The sequence below is a fragment of the Elephas maximus genome, chromosome 5 (genome assembly GCF_024166365.1).
Source record: "Elephas maximus indicus isolate mEleMax1 chromosome 5, mEleMax1 primary haplotype, whole genome shotgun sequence".
In the NCBI taxonomy this organism is placed as follows: domain Eukaryota; kingdom Metazoa; phylum Chordata; class Mammalia; order Proboscidea; family Elephantidae; genus Elephas; species Elephas maximus.
The window spans coordinates 34,316,039-34,334,707 of NC_064823.1; positions in this window are offsets into that span (position 1 = coordinate 34,316,039).

The window sequence follows — 18,669 nt, forward strand, 5'->3', positions numbered from 1 at the left end:
TAATACATTCTAGTCTCCTAGTGGATATTGATGCAACTGCCTAAAAAACAAGGCAGTTGGTCTGTGCCACATTCGAGTGTTGAGAGTTGTATGAGTGTTTGCTTCCTAGAAGAGTGATTGTGTAAAACTTTTTTGTCTTTTGGCTTCTGTACAGTGAGATAAGGCTTGAAAGTATGTTTACTATTTTCTTTGTGTTATTGGGAAGTTACAGTTACCAGAATTTGGAAATATTCAAGTAAATGAGTTATTTGGGGGGAACAGTTTGTGAGGCACTTCCTGGACCGTGGGATCGATATGTCCCAAAAGTATGATGTGCTTCATGGAACGTGGAACCAATACATCCCACTTGCAATTTATGCCCCATTTTTTCAAATAATAATAATTAAAAAAAAAAAAAACTACCAACTACCATGATTCAGCATCTCTTCCATTAGTGAAATAACATGGCATCATTACAAAATTCAAAAAAAAAAAAAATTTCACCCATGAAATGGTTAATTTGTTCCACTCACCAAATTTTTTTAGTTTTTGGTGTACAAGTTTTTCACTTCCTTAATGAAATTTATTCCTGGTATTTTATTCTTTTAGATCCTATTGTAAATAGAATTGTTTTCTTAATTTTCTTTTCAGATTGCTCATCACTGGTATACAGACACTGACTTTTGTGTGTTGTCCTTATGCTCTACAACTTTGCTGGATTTATTAATTACCTCTAGTAGCTTTCTTGTGGATTCCTTGGCATTTTTCTACAGATAGGATAATGACACTGTGAAAAAGGATAGTTTTACTTCTTCCTTCCCTTTTTGGATATTGCTTATTTAAATTTCTTGCTCTTTTTTTTCTTTCTTTCTTTTTCTAGTCCCTGAAGTTGCAAAATTAGGTTATTGATTTTAGGTCTGTCTTCTTTTTCAGTGTAGTTGTTTACCACTATAAATTAATCTCAGAGTACTGTCTTCACTGCATCTCATAAGTTGTGTGCATGGTGTTTTCATTTTCATTTTACTCTAAATATTTTTTAATTTGTCACTTCTTGTCTTCTTTAACCAATTGCTTGTGCAATAGCATATTGTTTAATTTCCACATTTTTGTGTATTTTCCATTTTTTGTTCCACTATTCAAGTTTTATTTCATTGTGGTCAGAGAAGATCCTTTGTGTGATATCAATATTTTTAAATGTATTGAGACTTATTTTGTGACCAACATATGGTCTCTCTTGAAGAATGATCCATGTGAACTAGAGAGGAATATGTGGTGTGCTGTTTTGGGGTGGAGTATTTTATATACGCCTGTTAGGTCTAGTTGGTTTATGTTGCTGTTGTTAGTTGCTATTGAAACTGCTCCAACTCATAATGACCTTCGGTATAACAGAACAAAACATTGCCTGGTCCTATGCCATCTTCATTATTTTTGGTATGTTTGAGTTGAGTCCATTGTTGCAGCTATTGTATATTGCCTTCCAACCTAGGGGGCTTATCTTCCAGCACTATATTGGGCCATATACTGATGTGATCCATAAATTTTTAATTGTTTAATTTTCAGACATAGGTCACCAGGTCTTTCTTCATAGTCTGTCATAGTCTGGAAGCTTCACTGAAATTTGTCCACCATGGGTGAATGATCTTTTTATTTAAAATACTGGTGGTATTAGCTTCCAACATCAGCAACAGACAAGCCACCACAGTGTGACCAACTGATAGATGGGCCATGATTTATAGCATTATTAAAATCCCCTCTTTCCTCATTGATCTTTCTAGATATTCTGTTCATCCTTTATTGAAACTGGAGTATTGCAGTCTTCAACTATTATTATGGAACTGCCTATTTTACACCAACACATTCACAGGCGTAGGGATTAGAACTTCTGTGTATCTTTTGGTGGGGGCACAATTTAATCCATAACAATTATAAACTGGCTATTTCACCAAGGAAACCTTCAACTATTAATATACATTTTTTTTTCTCCTGACCTAATTAGTTTTCCAGAAAGGAAACCTACACTATATAGAAGTCGAATGAGGGGAAAAAAGGCAAGAGTTCTCTCTGTTCAGTATACAAAATGTTGCATAATACTTTTTTAAATTTTTTAAAATTTCTGATGTGCTTTGTTTTAATGTTTTGGTTGTTGAATTCTGAAGAGAACCAAAGATTCAACAGCATTAGGAGGCAAATCGTCCAGGGCGGCAAGAGGGAACTCAGTAGGCTTTAGAGGTGGCTATTTTTTTTTTTTTGTATCAACCGTTACAGAAGCATTCCTATATTTTTACTGTGGATTGCCTTATAATTGAGTTCCAAATGACCTTCAGCCTTGGGTATTGTAAGCAGAATTAAATTTGTGAAGTACCTGAATTGTGCCTCATACATGTATGGTCTCTCTCAATGATACATAATATAATCATAGTTGCAGTTTCCTAAAAGAACAATTTCAGGTAAGAAGTATTCTGTATATAACTATATCTGAATTCCAGCGATATCTGGTTTTAACTAACGAAAGTTGCTACTGTGGCAGCTGACGTCTATGAAAGCTCTTATTTGCTGACCAGGTCTTGAATCAGAGTCAGGGTAGGGAAATTTTTAATTCATCAGGAAGTGAATTGTGATAAGTATAAATAATCACAGAAAGCATTATATTTGCTTGAAAGAAACATGTTCATAAATATTTCAGCAGCATCATTTGGGCACAAAATTAATATTATATCACTTATTCATTAATTAATGTATACATTACCCTCCAAAATAGATTTTATATATTATTTTAATTAATATGAACTGCTAATATTTGTCATTTTATATGTTCATTTGATGATAAATTGACACAAATATAGGACTAATGGTATAATAATGGGGCAAATCAGCAGTAAGTAAGGAGCCCTGGTGGTACAATGGTTAAGACCAGTGGTTCAAATCCACCAAACTCTCCACAGGAGAAAAGGCCTGGCAAACTTTACCTGCTCCTGTAAAGATTTCAGCCTAGAATACCCTGAGGAGTAGTTCTACTCTGTTGCACAGGATTTCTTTGAGGGAGATTTAACTCATCTGCGCACAATAACAACTTTTAATCATTCATTGCAGCAACTTGATGGCATACTACAACAACTCTGAATCGGGCCTGCTGACTTATTTTACTTTGCTGGCAGGATTTTTATTTGTTTTTTAGTAAACATGAATACTTTTAAGGGTGGATGTGCTCTCTAGTTCATTAGTGCATCACCTGCCTGTTTCTTATACCCAGATGCTTCACACATTTGTATTACCTGCAGGCCTCTGGAGGCATTGTGATCCCTGAAGTGAAGATCTGTGTATGAACTTCCTTTTGAGAACATCTGACTTTTTTGCATCTATATTCCCTTGACTTCATTGCTCTGTTTTTGTAATAAATTTAATTCCCTATAGTCTATGTAAGTTCTTGAGATAACTAAATTATTTTGGAAGCAATGCATTTTGTGAATAATAATAAATTAACACATTATCTAATGAAAAAATTAAAAACAAAAAATTTCCCAAGGCATATACTCATAAACACTGCTATTATGAATAGCTTTAATCATTCATTGCAGCAAGGATTAATCATTAATTGTAGCATTAATTGCACAGTTTTATGTGAAAACTTATATTTCATACTAGTCTCATTCTATTGTAAAGTGATGGTGTAACAGAACGAACCCCACTCGGGTTCTTGTCCTGTCTTATTAGCCGATTTAAATAAGACAGGCACTGATTGCAATGGAAGCAGAAAGTGGCAAGTTTATTGTCTGCGCATACAAGAAGCACCTGGGGTCTAGTGACCTTAAAGCCACGTGCTCGCTGACTAAGGGGGCTGGGAGCTTTTTGTTTCCAGTAGTGTCAGGGGGTTGGGTTTGGTACCCGGAATTTTCTGCCTTTAGCCCTCCCATGCCTATATTTGGGGGTGGGGGAGGAGGTCAGTTGAAGGATGTGATTTCAATATGTGCATGCTTCAAGGTGTAACTAGGGCTAGTCAGTGGATGGAGCCACTACCTGCTGCGGCTTCCTGCTCAAAACAAGCTTGTGGTTACCAAGACAAAGAGAGGGGGGAAGAGGTGTTGATTGGGGTTTTCAATATGGCTGAGCAGCCTGTTTCAATGGTTAGCCACCCTTTCCACGTTTTATATATTTTCAAATTAGATGAATTAATTATAGTAAAAAACAACGTTGTACATTAGCCGTCACCAACATTACATTCTGGATGACACTAAGCGGGAATTCTAGCCAAAGACCCAGTTTCTTGATAGACAGAACTAATGCTTACAAACACAAAGGCATTGGATACATTTAGTGCCCTAGAGTCATGGGTTTCATACTACATAAGATACCGTAACAATTTCTCTGTCTTAAAAGATTAAAAAAAAAAAAAAAACACAACTTTTTAATATAGATTTTTATCTGACAATGAAATATGATTAGACTGTGTCAGGCCTGTAATTAATACATGTGATAACAAAAATGATTGATAAATTTTATTATAAACTTAAACTTTGTTGTTAGATGCTGTTAAGTTGATTTTCAACTCATAGCAACCCCACGTGACAGGGTAGAATGGCTTCATAAGATTTTCTATGCTGTTTTTTTTAATCTTTAGGAGAGCAGATGGAAGGTCTTTCTCCACAAGCCACTGGGTGTGCTCAAACAACCAACGTTTCAGTTAGCATTCAAGTGCTTAACCACTGAGCAACCAGGGCTCCTTAAAACTTAAAAAGACAGGTTAACTGTCTTGTTCAAGGCACAAACTATTAGTTGCAGGATTGGATTTTGAAAGCCAAAATTACCTGACTCCAAGTAGTCAGAATCGACTGGAAGGCAATGAGTTTGGTTTTTTGGTTTTAAGTATAGTTTTTAGGATTTTTTGGTTTGTTTGTTTTGGGTAAACAATTCTGTATTCCTCAATGTGAAAATACCTCCCCACAACCCCTTTTTTATTTCATTTTATTGTAGTAAAATAGATATTACATACAATTTGCCGGTTTTACCGGTTTTAAGTTTACACTTCAGAGGCATAAATTACATTCATGATGTTGTACAATCATTACAGCTATCTATGCCTAAAAGTTTTTTATTACCCCTAACAGAAATTCTGTACTCATTGACTAATTATTACACAGTCTCCACTCCCCCCACTCCTGGTAACCTCTGCTTTATTTCCTGTCTCTATGTCTGCCTTTCCTTCTTTCTCTCTCTCTTTCCTCCCTTTCCTTTTCTCTTTTTTCTTTGTTTTCCTCATTTTCATCCTACTCATCCTCCTCCTCTTTCTCTTCCTCTTTTCTTCTTGGGCTTCTTCTTTTGCAGAAAGAAATAATGAGCAGTGGCAGTATTCCTGTCAGGACATTTTCTTCTCACTAAAAGGAAAGTGTATTTCAAGCTATTAGTATGTATATAGACATGTTCTATCAGGGTAGCAATTAGTGGCAATGGGCTTCAATTATATTAAGACTTCCTAATTAGCAATAAACAGCACTGTTTCACTAGCATACTAAAGAGAGCATTTATACTTGACAATGTCAAGTCACCTTGTTGAGAAGAAAAGAATGGCTGTATTATAAAGTAAATAAGCTACGTCTTTCAGATGTTTAAAATGCGTGTTGTTACGTGCTCTGCAGTCAGTTCAAACTCCTAGCAACCCTATGTACCACAGAAGGAAACATTACCAGGTCCTGTGCCATCCTCACAACAGTTGTTATGCCTAAGCGCATTGTTGCAGCTACTGCGTCAATTCATCTCGTTGAGGGTCTTCCTGTTTTTCGCTGACCCTCTGCTTTACCAAGCATGATGTGCTTCTCCAGGGACTGATCAGTCCTGACAACATGCCCAAAGTATGTAAGATGTAGTGTCGCCATCCTTGCTTCTAAGGAGCATTCTGGTTGTACTTCCTCCAAGAAAGACTTGTTCATTCTTTTGGCAGTCTATGGTATATTCAATATTCTTTGTCAACACTACAATTCAAAGGCATTAATTCTTCTTCAGTCTTCCTCATCTTGTCCATCTTTCACATGGATACAATGTGATCGAAAATATCACACACCTTAGTCTTTAAAGTGACATCTTTGCTTTTCAACACTTTAAAGAGGTCTTTTGCAGCAGATTTGACAATTGCTATGTGTCTTTTGATTTCTTTACCGCTGCTTCCGTAGGTGTTGATTGTGGATCTAAGTAAAATGAAATCCTTGACAACTTCAATCTTTTTCCCATTTAACATGATGTTGCTTATTGGTCCAGTTTTGAGGATTTTCGTTTTCTTTATGTAGAGGTGTAATCCATACTGAAGGCTGTGGTCTCTGATCTTCATCAGTAAGTGCTTCAAGTCCTCTTTGCACGTATCATTATAATTCTTTACTTTGTCTTCTTGAGCTGCCCTTTGAAATTTTCTGTTCAGTTCTTTTACTTCATCATTTCTTCCTTTTGCTTTAGCTGCTGTATGTTCAAGAGCAAGTTTCAGAGTCTCCTAAATTTTTTTTTTAAATATCTTTGTCCTGAAATCCAAAAGTATTATGACTATATTTTTTACTTTCTACTAATGAGATGCTGAACTATAGAACAACAACAAAAAAAAAAAACATAAAATCAAAACTCTTAGAAAACAGATAGAAGGGGGTTGTGTTCAGTGTTTTCTGAAAGCAAGAACAGTTGCAAATGAAAATATTGTGGTAATGTGTGTTATTCCACACATCGGTACATTGTAAAGAACTGTAGTATACAGTAGGCTATGACTTCAGATGACTTAAACAGCTACTATTATTTCTCTTTTTTCTTACTATATAATGGGTTTCAAGATGGTTACTTAACATTTGAGCAATAATTTCACTACTTTATTTTAAGTTTAAATAAGAAAATGTGCATAACTGCTTACAGACTTGCCATCAGAAATATTTTTTTTCTTCCTCTTTTCCCTCTATTGGCAGTATTAAAATATTTTCCCCTGGGAGATAAATTTTTTTTTTTTTTTAACAGGTAAAAGCTACTATAATATTGTTGAAACAAATTTGAATGCAATACTATAGAAGACAATTTCTATACAGTTGAATGTCAATTTGTATTTAAAAAGTAGGAAAAAAGTGTGAACATACAAAAAGTAGGTATTTCATATCAGGAAACATGTCTCAGCAATCCCCGTCTCCGTGCCAGTTATTGATTTATTGTCACCTGTGATCATAGATGGAATTTCTTTACGCATTGCTCCATTAAAGTGAGTGTGATGCTAAGATTCCCCCATAGAGGGCACTGTCAGGACTTAGCAGGAAGAAGGGGTTCATTATGCCTTATGGTTATTGCATGGTGGGTGAGCTGTATGGGTGTGAAGATATACTGTGGAGCGTGACCCAACACACATGTCCCTAACGTGGTCTCTTAGTAACCTCCAGTCTCAACCTACTGATAATCTTCTCCATGGTCCTCTGAACACAGAAAGCTGTGCCTCTTTCCTTCTGCAGGGTGATGCCTGGATTGACTGTGGCCTGGGAGAATTTCCACCAAGCAATACTACATTTGCAAATACTTCTGCATGGCCTCCCTGTGCCCTAGAGGGTTCTTCTACAGAGCCTGAAACAGATCGCCTATGCTCTGGAGGGTTCCCATCCCGTTAGTTAGTGCTTATCTGCTCCCTGGCTCATGAGGCAGATTTTGCTTCTCCTTCCAAGGGACTTTGGACCAGCACTTTCTTGGGCAATTCAGCATACTTCCATGGTATCCAGTGGGTAAACTTAGATCTTAATCAATGATGTCTGAACCTTCCCCTTAGCAAAAGGATCCTAAATCCACATCTGTTTTTCTTTCGGTTCTGTCTCTCAGTCCTAGGGTACCAAAAAGATTTTCCTTATAGCTTATCCATCGTTAGTGTTGTTAGATGCCCTTGAGTCAGCTCTGACTCGTGGTGACCTTAAGTGTAACAGAAGAAAACATTGACCCGTCCTGTGCCATCCTCACAGTCGTTTGTTTTTTTGAGCCCACTGTTGCAGCCACTGTGTCAATCCATTTCATGGAGGGTTTTTTTTTTTTCATTTTCACTGGCCCTCTCCTTTACAAAACATAAAGTCTTATCTAGCGATTGATAATTCCTGATGACGTGTAATATCTTATAATTATTCTTTTTATTAGTCTAATGATTTTTTTTTTTCTGTTAAAACTCTTCTCTTTAACTCACTGTGTGGTTTCTGTCTTCTGGTTGGCCTCACGCAATATGCCTCACAACTGTTTTTAATTCTATTATTCTCCATTCAGAAACATGCAGTATTATCTTCCTTAAAGTCTCAAATCAACATTCACCTTCTTTCTAAAACCCACTTAGGTCTATCATGCCCATTTTGAGTTCTCTACTACTAATTTTTTTTTTTTTTTTTAATGGGGAAACCCTGGTGGCATAATGGTTACTGTTAGTACAGCTGCTAACCAAAGGGCCAGCAGTTTGAATCCGCCAGGTTCTCCTTGGAAACTCTATGGGCAGTTCTACTCTGTCCTATAGGGTTGCTATGAGTCGGAATCAACTTGACCTTGACGGCACTGGGTTTTTTTCCTGGGTTTACTAATAGATTTTTTTTTTTGTACTTACTCATACATTCTTCTATTTTGTTATGGAAAATCTTAGTACCCTGCTAGTCACATAGTAGATATAAAGTAAGTGATTGATTCCAGGAGCTAGCTTAACAAATATAAATACAAGGCAATATATTAAAATGATGATATGCCTTTTTATTTAAATTGGAAAACATGCATGTCTTTTCCAAGACATAAAGAAGTAGGAGGTACAGAAGAGAAAAATATTTAATAAGACAAGTCCTATATTGAAATGGGGAAACTTAGAGAGGAAAAACAACTCACATAAACCCAATAATTCTATAAACACTGAGGTAGGGTCTTACCTCAATAGGTCTGCCCTCCCGTTGTCTATAGAGTACACTGTGTGGTCGATTTATTGTTTTCAAATTGAAAAGGAGAAAAAAGGAGAAGAGAGAAGGGAGAGGGAAGAGGAGAAATGAAGAGCAGAGAAGAGACAAAATACTCAGGAAAAGAAGAGGGAAGGAAAGTTATGAAGTAGTATAATTAAAACAGTTTAAAAAAAGCTGGGTTAAAGGTTTCAGGACCTTAATAAAATTTTAGTCAACTACTGCCCATTAAAATATTGAGGGAAGCAGCATTATTTCGGCCTGGAACTAATCTAACTTTGACTATCTTGAGTGCAAACTTTGGCACACACCGATGTTAGAAAATATTACAATGAAATACTTCCTTTTTGAATTTTTCATTGAGTTTGAACATGGCCTCTAGTAGAAGGAAAATATGTTTTTATTTTACAGTTAAGACAAGTTAAAAGTACAAATGTTCAAAAAAATGATCTGATAATTTTTAACAAGTTATCTGTTTTAAAAATGTGTTGTCCGTTGCCATCCTGTAGGCTCTGATACATGGTGATCTTATGTGTAATGGGGGGAACGTTATTGCCTGTGCCGTTTTCATGGTCATTGGTGTGTTTGAGTCCACTGTTGTGGCTGTTGTGGCAATTCATCTCACTGGGGTTTTTTATAAACTTAGACCCTATGTTTTCGATAAAAAAGATATAATCAAGGAAATAAATTATATTGGTGTCATCAGAAAGTTAAGAGAATCTTAGGAATTACTTAAAATTACAATAATCGTATTGATAAGATACATGTAGAAGGAATTAAACTTAAGCCTAAAATGAAAAATTTCCCCTGAAGACTTCTTTAAACCAAACAATACCTATTGCCTCGCTGAGTTGATTCGACTCATAGCAATCCCACAGGACAGAGTAGAACTGCCCCATAGGGTTTCCAAAGAGCAGCTGGTGGGCTCAAATTGCTGGCCTGTTTGTTGGCAACCATAGCTCTTAACCACTGCACCACCAGGTCTCCAACCAAACAATAAAAACCAAAAAACAAACCTATTGCCATCGAGTCAATTCTGACTCATCACAACCCTATAGGACAAAGTAGAACTGCCCCATGTGGTTTCCAAGGAGTGCCTGGTGGATTCTAACTGCCAATCTTTTGGTTAGCAATTGTAGTTCTGTACCACTACTCCACGCAGGTTTCCTTTTAAGATAAACATATGTAATAAATGTGAAAAATTTGAAGAAAGGAAAGTTATACAGTCTTAAAAGGTTTATAGGAAACCCTGGTGGCATAGTGCTTAAAAGCTACGACTGCTAACCAAAAGAGTGGCAGTTCGAATCCACCAGGTATCCCTTGGGAACTCCATGGGGCAAAATATTACTTTAACATTAATCATAATTATCCTTCTTTAACTATTAAAATGTACAATGTATTTAAGGCAATACTGAAATATGAATTGGAGAGATAAGGTCCACTGTTAGCGCAAAACAGTAAAGCATGTTTTGTGACTTCTATGCCTATTCACAAAGCAGGGCTTGCGTTCTCAAAGCAGGGCTTGCGTTAGCAATTCAAAATTGCCTGCCACATGCTGTACTAAGACTAGAATGATACCAAGGTCAATGTTACAGCCTCTAGGGTTAACTAAAAAACTGTGAAACCGACAAACACATTAAACACTCATGCCTTAATGCCCTCTTTGAAAACAATATTATGTTATTTTAAATATGTATTTTATTGTAATTTTTTTAAAATGATATGTGTTGCATTTTGTCAAACATATATGGTAATTTGCTTTGGGAGATATTTGCATATCAATCATGAATAAAACAAGTAAAGATAAATGAAAGTCATCTATAGCAAAATCTATGCAAAATGCCATCATAAAGCTAGCAGCAGGGATTCTCTAAATGGATAAAGATGAATCACATTCAATAAATTATAAATGGAGAAAAAAGCATCCCAGTGTTTTCCTTGAGGCTGGTGACCTCAACAGCTAAAAATAATTATTTCAAATGCTAAATTCAGTTTTCTTGATATCTCTGATGGATTGTTTTTGACTACTTTTTATTTCCTAATATAGTTTTGTGAAGATTGAAACTTCATGTATACAAAATATGGTTGTGCTGTTAAATTCCATAGAAGTCTTTTCTTTAAAACAAATTTGCTGTGACAATATAAAATTTAAATAATGGTATCAGGTGGAACAATTCATTTTTACCAAGCTTTCTGATTTTTATTTAAAAAATTTGATTTTGGCAAACATTATGTTGGCTTTTGGGAATTATTATCAAAAATGTAATGCTGTTTTCTCAGTGTTTTAGACTTTGCAGTGTTTTGCTATCTCAAGTGAAAATTATTTAATAATCTCTCTTGCATCAGAAAAAAAATCCTATAGTTATGGTAGTGATTCTGAGTAACAGATACAATGAAAAAGAAATTTAATGGAACAATTTGAAATTTAAAGGAATGTATGTTAGTGACTATTTATCTATATATCTATATCCATGTACGTATTGCTATCATTGGGTACTGTCAAGACAGTTCCTACTTATAGTGACCCTATTCCTGAGACACAGTAGAACTGTCCCATATGGTCTTTAACGGCTGTAATCTTTAGGAAAGCAGATCACCAGGTCTTTCTCCCACAGAGAAAATAGGTGAGTTCTAACTCCAATCTTTTGGTTAGCAGCCGAGCACTTAGTTATTACACCACTAGGGCTCCTTGCCTGAGGGTAAGTTAGAAAGTATTACTACAAAATAATACAAACCTTTATTAAACAAAAATATCAAAATTCAAAGCTATTATTTCCTGACATTTACTCTTTCTAGGTCTATACACTTCTGAATGTGGTGTTTCCATCTCTCTAACCGCTCCCTGAAGAATTCTGCTATCTTTGATTTACTCCTTGTCAAGACGACATCTTCGAGGGACACAAATCTTATTCCTTTTAAATGTTCTTTGAGTTTTAGGAAAAAAAAAAGTTTGAAGATGCAAGATCAAGGCTGTAGGGTGGAGGGGTAAGGTTTCCCAGTGAAATTCTTGTAGGACAGGCCTTGCTACCCTCGGAGAATAAGCAGGTGTATTGTTGTGATGGAAAAAAATTTCTCAGTGCAAGTTTTCCGCCCTTTTTCTCAACGATGCAGTTTTCAGTTTTCTTAAAAACTTCTGTCTTTTGAGAAAATCTATGAAGATTACCACTTTGAAATCCCAAACAGCAGTCGCCATAACTTTCTGAGTGGTCTTCCCTCTCTTGGCTCATCTTTGAGGTCTTTCTGACCATTTTTAAGATGCTTGATCCATCTAAAAACTGCTTTTTTATGTGAAGCAGCAATCCTATAAACTTGTTGCAAAGCTTTGATGATTTGAGATGTCCACTTGTTTTATTAAAAATTCAATATTAGCCCTGACCTCAAAATCATTTTTTTCCATGTCACGAAAGTACCCTTTTTTTTGTTTTTTGAAGGCACCCTAACCAGACTAAGAAAAGTATATTACTTAGAGAACTTGTCTGTAGCCATCCACCGATCACAGAGACATGTTCAAGCACATTTTGCTTAGAATAAACCCGTGTATTTATGAACTGGAAACCCTAGTAGCAATACTTTATGACTTACCTCAAATACATATCTGTGTGTGTATATTTATTTATGTGTATGTGTATGTAAAGAGACCAAAAACACCAAAAAAACTGCAGAGGTATATGTATATATATATATATATATATACACATACACATACACATATTTATATCTATAGATCTATATATTTATAATAGAGGAGAAAGTTGAAAGTTTAGCCTCAGAAACCAGCAAGCATAAAATAGCCTCTGTTGTTATGAATCTGACAGCCTAGAAGTATAAAGCATGGGCTCTTGTTCCAGATTGCCTAGAAGATTCTAATTCTACCATTTACTAGTTTGTAACCTAGGCTCCAGTTTCATTATCTTTGAGACAGAGATTAATACGAGAATATCAGTGATAGGTGTGTTATAAATATTAGTGGTCTACGAAAGCACTTAGGGGAGTACATGACATAGTACTTACGCATTCAGTAAAAAACCGTTGCTGTTGAGTCAATCTCCAACTCATAGCAATCCTACAGGACAAAGTAGAACTGCCCCATAGAGTTTCCAAGGCTGTAAACTTTTATGGAAGCAGACCGCCACATCTTTCTCCTGTGGAGAGGCTGGCAGGTTCTAACTGCCAACCTTTCAGTTGCTGCAGAGTGCTTAATCACGGCACCACCGAGGCTCCTATGCACTCAAAGAAGTTACTTGTTATTTTCCACATTCAAACATATTTCCTTTATTAATGTAAATTTATTAAAATGCAAGCATAAGTGAGATATGTTTGATTCTGAATAGAACAATGTGTGGATCTACCCTTTAGCAAAGGAGAAATAAAAACCTACAATAAGTGCTAAAATTCGAGTGAACACAGTAACATCCAAAACTCTAAACATTTTCTTAACAATAAAGTATGATACCTGCATTATTGATCCCTGCTTGGCAACCTCTTTTCTAATAAGTGAAAAAAAACTTTTCCTTGAAACTGTATTTCACACACTCATGAATGTAGAGCTTTGTCAGGAAAAGGTTGGCAGAGTTTATGTTGGCAAGCCATGACTTCACGTAACAGTTTGCTGGAATATAAACATGCTCAATGAAACCCTGAATTCATTCATCCAAATGTATAATGAGTGAGGATTGTGTGTTCAGCATTGCTCAAGGTTTTGGAAATAAGGCAGAAGGAAGAGAAAAACAATGTAAATAAACAAATGAAATTCAGTAAGTGATGCTATGAAATAAATAAAACCAAATGATATGTAGAGCCTACCTAGGATATAGAAGTAATTTACAAAGGTTGGTCAATTTAGGCCTCTCTAAACTGAAATTTGATATCAGGAAGGAACTAGTCATTTGAGGATTTGCTAGCTTACCGTACAAAGGTCCTACCCAGCACCCAGTTCCATCAAGTCGATTCCAACTCATAGCGACCCTATAGGACAGAGTAGAACTGCCCCATAGAGTTTAAAACAAAGGTCCTAGGGAGTTCTAACTCATGGGTGGAATGACCTGTATTTAAAACATTCCCTCTGAATACTATAAGGAATACATATTTTTAGAGAAGCAAAGGTGTGTGGGAATTGAATTTATAGATTACTGCAAAAATCTAGATGAGAAAAAAAAGGCTTGAAGAATGGTAAGAATACTGAACATAAAGAAAAGTGATAACATTGAGCACATATTCTGGGGATGAATCCATAAGCCTGTTGAAGGATTAAGTGTATTGGTGTAGGAATGAGAGGAATCAAAATAACTCCTAGATTTGCAGATTGAACAACTCAGTAAATATGGTTTTATCATTATTTACAAACAGGAAAGATCGAGGTGAAGGTATAACTTGTGAAATTTAAGGCCAAATGAATTCTATTTGGTCATGTTAAGTACAAGATGCCAATCAAACAAACAAAAATGCATACAGGCAGTTATATATGTGGATTATTGGTCGAAGGGTGAAGTTGGAGCTAAAACAAAAAACAAAACAAACCCATTGCCCTTGAGTCAACTCTGACTCGTAGTGACCCTACAGAGCACAGTAGAACTGTCCCGTAGGGTTTCCAAGGAGCAGTTGGGGCATTTGAACTGAGGACCTTTTAGTTAGCAGCAGAGCTGTTAACCCTGTGCAACCAAGGCCCCAAGATTGGGGTTAGACATATAAATTTGCAAGTAATTTTTTAAAAATCTCATTCAGGCAAGGATAAGTAAAATAGATGAATCTTGTTTCCCCCCACCCCAAATTTGTAAATATTCTCTGCTGTTCTCATCAGTAACTATAATTTTCTGCCTTATTTATTTCTAATATAAATTACTCTTTGTGCTGCCCAGTGAAACATTTATCTCCTCAATGAGCTCAGTACTGTCTGCTTGAAAAGGTATAATACGTGACATTCTTACTAAATTCAGTTAAGTACAATACAATATATATTTATATATTTGAATAGCAACATCGAGATAGAACAACAAGAATGACAACAAAAAAATGAGGTTTTAACTTTAGAAAAACACAAAGCAAAGAAGTAATTCTATTTTCACCAACAGCCAGGTGCTCATAATATACAATTTAAAAAGCATATCAAATTTCTTTCAGGGACAGAATATGAAAATATTAGGAAAGAGTACAGACAGAAGAATATCTTAAAAGCTGTCAGGGGAGGGGTCAGAATTACATAAAAATAAAGTCAAAGATATAAAATAGAAACCCTCTACCAACAATGCAATACAATGTAGCCTTTCTGATATCTAACAAAGGCTGCACTCAGTCATAGGGTGTTTGTATGATCCTGCAGACATATTTTATATTTCATAATGAAACTCTATCGGAATCTTCAGAGTGGACAAAGCTCTGGTAATAAATTTGTCACAATGTGATAAATCCAAGCAGAGTGAATCAAGATATAAATACAAAACTTTGAAGTTTTCATCCACTTTGCCTCTTAGGGAGACTTGACTGAACTGGCAATGTCAATATAATGAACTACAGTGAAGTACTCAGTGGGTATTTTCTTTGGAAAAAAAATATTGTACGAAAACCAAGGTCACTTTCTCATCACTAAGAACAATTTTAAGCATCGAACTTAGACATAAAGCATTTATATAGGGTATAATAAAATGTAGCATTCAACTTTTCTCTCTTGCTGTTTTTCTAATTACAAAATATCTGTTTAGGCATAATAGACGTTATCGCCGTTATCATATATAATAACATCATTGCTGTTGTCAACTGCAGTGGCATCAATTCGGACTCATGCCAACCTCTTGTGTGCAGAGTAGAACTGCTCTATAGATTTTTCAAGGTTATGACCTTTGGAGGTAGATCCCCAGGGCTATCTTCTGATGAGCATCTGGCTGGGTTCAAACTGGTGGCCTTCTGGCTGACCGTCGAGCCCGTAACCGTTTGCCACACCTAGAGACTCTTATCGTATACAGTAGTGTCTAAAACTGTTGCTAAAGTGAGTTGGGAGCCCAGGTGGCACAGTGGTTAATCGCTCGGCTGCTAATGGTAAAGTCGGTGGTTTGAGCCCATTATCCACTCTGTGGGAGAAAGATGAGGCAGCCTGCTTCTATAGAGATTTACAGCCTTGGAAATCCTATGTGGCAGTTGTCCTTGGTCCTATAGGGTCACTATGAGTCGGAATCAACTTGATGGCAATGGGTAAAATGAGTTGATGTGAAACTGAAGGCTACAGACGAAGTTGTGGGATTCCCAATTTTGTGGTTTTACTCTCTGTGTGAAATTAATTAGAGTGGCATTTCCCTGCATGGTAAAACACGTCACATAATTTCAGCAAAATGGATTTCTTTCTCATACTTGACCCAGTGATCTAATAATATAGCAGTTATAACAAGTTGAAACTGTATTGCACATACTTTTTAACTAATTAACACATGAGAACAAAGTATCTTTTTTCAAACTTCTCAGTTTTGGAGAAATGGAGAAATTCAGTAAAGAATTTTTTGTTTTCTCTTTTTTTTTTTTTCCCCAATGAGTAAATTGAAAAAGAATCTTTTGAATGTACTGAAACTACCTTAAATTTTTTTTGAAAATTTACCTAAGTTAAGTAATGTCATTTAGTCTCCTCAAATAACCTATCTTAAAAATTAGATAAAACTAGAAGGATATTATTTAAATAAATACAAGTTATGATATTTTCAGTATATATTATCTAAGGGAGAAAAATTAAAGTGGCTCTTAAATATACCGAAATAATATACATAAATATATTTTATTCTGTATGTTTTATATATCCATTAATTTTCCTATTACCCATTGCTACAAGTCAATTTCAACTCATAGCAGCCGTACAACAGAGTAGAATTGCCCTACAGGGTTTCCAAGGCACTAAATTTTCATGGATGCAGTCTACCACATCTTTCTCCCATGGAGTGGCTGATGGGTTCAAACTAACACCCTTTAAGTTCACAGCTGAGTGCTTAACCACTAAACAACCGGAGTTCAATTTTCTTATTAACTTGTAACAACTACAATTTTTAATTTAAAAGTGATAGTGAACATGCATTATTAATGCGATTTCTCAGAAAACCAAGTTTTAGTATACATCCCACCCATCACCACTGTTGGAATAGCAGTGTATTGACACATTTACGGATATAAAAACTATTAATGAAAATAGACATAATAGATCAAAATATTCTATTTAGAAATAGACAGCTAAAGTAAAATCCAGAAACCATTATTTGAATTCAGAGCTGTAGGTTAGGAGTCTGATTTTAGCCGTACTGTATGTAGGGTGGTTTTTCCTGTTCAAAGTAGTTTCTTCAGAAATTATTAAGCAATTTACTTATTAAGTATTGCTATATACCTAGTAGTGTACTAGTTGCTGAGAATATAGATGGAAGATAACCCTGACTACATCTACAGTCAGTCGAGGAAGTTAGATCAATGTTAAAAAGATTACAAACCACAGCATCATAAAATTGCTATGATAGAGATGTAAACAGGTTGCCAAAGGAGTTAAAAGGACAAGCACGCAGCTGAGATCAGGGAGACCCACCATAGCCAGGAATATTCTTTGAATGCTTGCAATTCTAATGGGAACACAATGAACATTTATGAATATTATTTTAAATAATTTAAATACTATCTTAATGAATTAAAAAACATAGCTTATTTAAAAAATATTTTACCTCCATTGTTTTTATCACACGGATCATCATACTAGATTCAGTATCCTTTGTGGGTAAGAATACATTAGAATTATACCACATAACTACTACGCCTACCACTTCCTTTTAACAATTCACTCTTGGTCAGAAATCAACAAAGTCCAATGGTGTTAATATATTATAGCGCTTTTTTTATATAGGTAAGGTTTGGAATAAAGTCTTTCTTAAGGTCATTTATATTGCTTTGACAAAACAGTTTGAGGAACTACTCACCTATTGAGGGAATATTTCTATTTTCTGAAATAACATTACTTATTCACTCTGATGGAGCCCTGGTAGCATAGTGGTTAAGAGCTCGTATGCTAACCAAAAGGTCAGCAGTACAAATCCACCAGCCACTCCATGGAAATCCTATAGGGCAAGTCTACTATCTGTAGGGTCGCCATGAGTTAGAACCAACTCGATGGCAATGGGTTTCGTTTTTCTGGTTTATCCACTCTGATATGTCTCAACTAAAGTAGCACTGAATATAATACCGATTTAACCTTTATAAATATGCAATTTGGCAAAATCTTGTAATCTATATTTTTAGAAAAATCATCTAATTTTTCAGTAAATGTTATCATCTTACTCATAAAATTTTAATGAGTTTAATCGGTAAATGCAAGAAAATAACCATTGGATTTTCCTGATTTCATAGGTATCTTTCTATGAGAAAATGAGAGAATTTTCTGAGGGTCTTAATGAGATCTGTAAACTCCGTAAAAGTATTTTCAAACCTGTGCATTTGTGTGTGCAAATATGTTCCCCCCTTGAGGGGTGTGGGAGATCTCACCCTTACGTACATAGCTACGGTTCGCTGACTCTCCAAAGATCTCTTCTCAAAGTTCTAATACACTGTATGTTACTGGACACTACATATATTCTTGATGATATCCAGAACACTTCAACTAAGAGCGTATATAAATTTAACATTTCTGCAGAGTCTACTCCTATTCCTCTATATGTTATCAGAATGACCATCTATTCACACAGAAGTTGTCTGTTCTCCAGGACTATTTTTCTATTTCACTTAACCTTTCTGCAGAATCTATTCCTATTCCTCTATATGCTATCAGAATGACCATCAA